This window comes from Arachis stenosperma, chromosome 1 (assembly GCF_014773155.1).
Source record: "Arachis stenosperma cultivar V10309 chromosome 1, arast.V10309.gnm1.PFL2, whole genome shotgun sequence".
Classification (NCBI taxonomy): domain Eukaryota; kingdom Viridiplantae; phylum Streptophyta; class Magnoliopsida; order Fabales; family Fabaceae; genus Arachis; species Arachis stenosperma.
In genome coordinates this window covers 41,093,020-41,098,135 of record NC_080377.1, presented here as the reverse complement: position 1 = coordinate 41,098,135, position 5,116 = coordinate 41,093,020, and the positions used below count along the sequence as shown (strand labels likewise).

At 40.7% G+C, this 5,116-nt stretch overlaps 1 non-coding gene across 1 annotated transcript; it reads left to right on the top strand.

Annotated features, from left to right (window-relative positions):
* Positions 1-3,241: 3,241 nt before the first annotated feature.
* Positions 3,242-3,349, top strand: LOC130948157 (small nucleolar RNA R71). The gene has a single exon (XR_009072951.1). It is a non-coding gene; the product is annotated as a small nucleolar RNA R71 (small nucleolar RNA).
* The last annotated feature ends 1,767 nt before the right edge of the window (positions 3,350-5,116 follow it).

Sequence of the window (5,116 nt, the reverse complement as noted above, 5' to 3'; positions counted from 1 at the left end):
GTTCTTGATGCTCCACCCTCAGTTGTCCCATGTTGGAACTTAGTTCTCCTAGGGAGGTGTTTAGTTGCTCCCAATAGTTTTGTGGAGGAAAATTCATCCCTTGAGGAATCTCAGGGATCTCATGATGAGTGAGATCTCTTGTGTACTCCATCCTTTTCTTGGTGATGGGCTTGTCCTCATCAATGGGAATGTCTCCCTCTTCACATATGACTGTGAGGACTTGGTCCAACCTTTGATCAAAGTTGACCCTTCTAGTGTAAGGATGCTCATCTCCTTGCATCATAGGCAAGTTGAACGCCACCCTCACACTCTCCGGACTAAAATCCAAGTATTTCCCCCGAACCATAGTGAGATAATTCTTTGGATTCGGGTTCACACTTTGGTCATGGTTCTTTGTGATCCATGCATTGGCATAGAACTCTTGAACCATCAAGATTCCGACTTGTTGAATGGGGTTGGTGAGTACTTCCCAACCTCTTCTTCGGATCTCATGGCGGATCTCCGGATATTCACCCTTTTTGAGTGAAAAGGGGACCTCGGAGATCACCTTCTTTAAGGCCACAACTTCATAGAAGTGGTCTTGATGCACCCTTGAGAGGAATCTATCCATCTCCCATGACTCGGAGGTGGAAGCTTTTGCCTTCCCTTTCCTCTTTTTAGAGGTTTCTCCGGCCTTGGATGCCATAAATGGTTATGGAAAAACAAAAAGCAACGCTTTTACCACACCAAACTTAAAATGTTTGCTCGTCCTCGAGCAAAAGAAGAAAGAAGAGAGTAGAAGAAGAAGAAATGAGGAAGAAGGGAGATGGTAGTGTGTGCGGCCAAGAAGGGTAAGAAAGGGGGTTTAGGTTGTGTGAAAATGAAGAGTTGAAGAAGGGTATTTATAGGAGAGAGGGGGGTAAAGGTTCGGCCATTATGGGTGGGTTTGGGAGGGAAAGTGGTTTGAATTTGAAGGGTGAGGTTGGTGGGGTTTTATGAAGGATGGATGTGAGTGGTGAAGAGAAAGATGGGAGTTGATAGGTGAGGGGTTTTTGGGGAAGAGATGTTGAGGTGATTGGTGAATGGGGGAAGAAGAGAGAGAGTGATGGTAGGGTCCTGTGGGGTCCACAGATCCTGTAGTCTCAAGGAAAAGTCATCCCTGCACCAAATGTTGCTCAAAATCACGTTTTGAGCCATTTCTGGCGTTAAACGCTGGGCTGGTGCCCATTCCTGGCGTTTAACGCCAGGTTCTTGCCCTTTACTGGCGTTTAACGCCAGTCTGGTGCCCCTTTCTGGTGTTAAACGCCCAGAATGGTGCCAGACTGGGCGTTAAACGCCCAACAGCTAGCATTACTGGCGTTTGAACGCCAGTTTCTTCTCCTCCAGGGTGTGCTATTTTTCTTCCTATTTTTCATTCTGTTTTTGCTTTTTTCATTGTTTTTGTGACTTCTTATGATCATCAACCTACAAAAAAGATAAAATAACAAAAGAAAATAATTAATTATAAAACATTGGGTTGCCTCCCAACAAGCGCTTCTTTAATGTCATTAGCTTGACAGAGGGCTCTCATGGAGCCTCAGAAATGTTCAGAACCGTGTTGAAACCTCCCAACACCAAACTTAGAGTTTGAATGTGGGGTTTCAACACCAAACTTAGAGTTTAGTTGTAGCCTCCCAACACCAAACTTAGAGTTTGACTGTGGGGCTCTGTTTGGCTCTGTTTTGAGAGGAGCTCTTCATGCTTCTTCTCCATGATGACAGAGGGATATCCTTGGGCCTTAAACACCAAGGATTTTTCATTCACTTGAATGATTAACTCTCCTCTGTCAACATCAATCACAGCCTTTGCTGTGGCTAGGAAGGGTCTGCCAAGGATGATGGATTCATCCATGCACTTCCCAGTCTCTAAGACTATGAAATCAGTAGGAATGTACTGGTCTTCAACTTTAACCAGAACATCCTCTACAAGTCCATGGGCTTGTTTTCTTGAGTTGTCTGCCATCTCTAATGAGATTCTTGCAGCTTGCACCTCTAAGATCCCTAATTTCTCCATTACAGAGAGGGGCATGAGGTTCACACTTGACCCTAAGTCACACAAGGCCTTCTTGAAGGTCATGGTGCCTATGGTACAAGGTATAGAAAACTTCCCAGGATCCTGCCTCTTTTGAGGCAGTTTCTGCCTAGACAAGTCATCCAGTTCTTTGGTGAGCAAGGGAGGTTCATCCTCCCAAGTCTCATTTCCAAATAACTTGTCATTTAGTTTCATGATTGCTCCAAGGTATTTAGCAACTTGCTCTTCAGTAACATACTCATCCTCTTCAGAGGAAGAATACTCATCAGAGCTCATGAATGGCAGAAGTAAGTCCGATGGAATCTCTATGGTCTCATTTTGAGCCTCAGATTCCCAAGGTTCCTCATTGAGGAACTCAGAGGAGAGTGGTGCACGCCCACTGGGGTCTTTCTCAGTGGCGTCTTCTTCCTCTCTTTCCTCTCCATATTCGGCCATGTTGATGGCCTTGCACTCTCCTTTTGGATTTTCTTCTGTATTGCTTGGGAGAGTACTAGGAGGGAGTTCAGTAACTTTCTTGCTCAGCTGACCCACTTGTCCTTCCAAATTTCTGATGGAGGACCTTGTTTCATTCATGAAACTTTGAGTGGTCTTTATTAGATCAGAGACCATTGTTGCTAAGTCAGAAGTATTCTGCTTAGAACTCTCTGTCTGTTGCTGAGAAGATGATGGAAAGGCTTGCCATTGCTAAACCTGTTTCTTCCACCATTATGTTATTGAAACCTTGTTGAGGTCTCTCTTGATTCTTCCATGAGAGATTTGGGTGATTTCTCCATGAAGAATTGTAGGTATTTCCATAGGGTTCTCCTAGGTAATTCACCTCTTCCATGGAAGGGTTCTCAGGATCATAAGCTTCTTCCTCAGATGAAGCATCCTTTGTACTGTTTGGTGCATTTTGCATTCCAGACAGACTTTGAGAAATCAAATTGACTTGTTGAGTCAATATCTTGTTTTGAGCCAATATGGCATTCAGAGTGTCAATCTCAAGAACTCCTTTCTTCTGACTAGTCCCATTGTTCACAGGATTCCTTTCAGAAGTGTACATGAATTGGTTATTTGCAACCATTTCAATCAATTCTTGAGCTTCTGCAGGCGTCTTCTTCAGATGAAGAGATCCTCCAGCAGAGCTATCCAAGGACATCTTAGATAGTTCAGAGAGACCATCATAGAAAATACCTATGATGCTCCATTCAGAAAGCATGTCTGAAGGACATCTTTTGATTAATTGTTTGTATCTTTCCCAAGCTTCATAGAGGGATTCTCCATCCTTCTGTCTGAAGGTTTGGACTTCCACTCTAAGCTTACTCCATCTTTGTGGTGGAAAGAACTTTGCCAAGAAGGCATTGACTAGCTTTTCCCAAGAGTCCAGGCTTTCTTTAGGTTGAGAATCCAACCATATTCTAGCTCTGTCTCTTACAACAAAAGGGAATAGCATCAGTCTATAGACCTCAGGGTTAACCCCATTAGTCTTGACTGTGTCACAGATTTGCAAGAATTCAGCTAAAAACCGATGAGGATCTTCCATTGGAAGTCCATGGAACTTGCAATTCTGTTGCATTAGAGAAACTAATTGAGGCTTAAGCTCAAAGTTGTTTGCTCCAATGGCAGGGATAGAGATGCTTCTCCCATAGAAGTCGGGAGTAGGTGCAGTAAAGTCACCCAGCACCTTCCTTGCATTGTTGGCATTGTTGTTGTTTTCGGCTGCCATGGGTTCTTCTTCTTTGAAGAATTCGGTCAGGTCCTCTAAAGAGAGTTGTGCCTTGGCTTCTCTTAGCTTTCGCTTCAAGGTTCTCTCAGGTTCAGGGTCAGCTTCAACAAGAATGCCTTTGTCTCTGCTCCTGCTCATATGAAAAAGAAGAGAAAAAGAAAATGTGGAATCCTCTATGTCACAGTATAGAGATTCCTTGAAATGTCAGAGGAAAAGAGAAATAGAAAGAAGAAGGAGAAGAAGAATCCGAACTTTAATTAGATAAGGTTCGAATTGTGCATTTAGAAGGAGTGGTACTCCATAAATAGAAGGATGTGAGAAGGAGGGAAGAGGATTTTCGAAAATTCAATTAAAAGATTTTGAAAACATTTTGAAAATTTGATTGATAATTTTCGAAAATTGAAAGTGGAAGAGAAATCAAGTGATTTTTGAAAAAAGATTTTGAAATTAGAAACTAAAAAGATTTGATTGAAAACTAAATTGAAAAAGATATGATAAAAAAAATATGATTGAAAGGTTATTGTCTTAAAAAGATGTGATTGAGAAGATATGATTTGAAAACCATTTTAAAAGATATGTCTTGAAAATTATTTTAAAAGATTTGATTTGGAAAATTAGTGACTTGCCTAACAAGAAAAGATATGATTCAAACATAAAACCTTCCTTAACAGAAAAGGCAAAAAATGTTCAATCAAATCATTAATTGTTAGTAAGTATCTTTGAAAGGAAAGAAATTAATTTTGAAAACATTTGAGTGAAAAGATTTGATTTGAAAAAGATTTGATTTTGAAAAACTTTGAAAACTTGAAAAAAATTGATTTGAAAAACAAAATCTTCCCCCTAGCACCATCCTGGCGTTAAACGCCCAGAATGGTATACATTCTGGCGTTTAACGCCCAAAATGCTACCTCTTTGGGCGTTAAACGCCCAACCAGGTGCCCTGGCTGGCGTTTAAACGCCAGTCTGCCTTCTTCACTGGGCATTTTTGAATGCTCAGCTTTTTCTGTATAATTCCTCTGCAGTGTGTTCTGAATCTTCAATCCCTTGTATCATTGACTTGAAAAGACACAAATTAAAAATATTTTTGGATTTTTAATAATTAAAATGCAACAAGAATCAAATAACAATGCATGCAAGACACCAAACTTAGCAGTTTGTATACTACTGACACTAATGAACTGAAAATGCATATGAGACACACAAAATACTCAAGTCAATAGAATTCAAAGATCAGAGCAAGTGAATCATCAAGAACATCTTGAAGATCACTAAGACATATGAATGCATGCAATTGACACCAAACTTAGGATGAGACACTAGACTCAAACAAGAAATATTTTTGAATTTTATGATTTTTTTAAT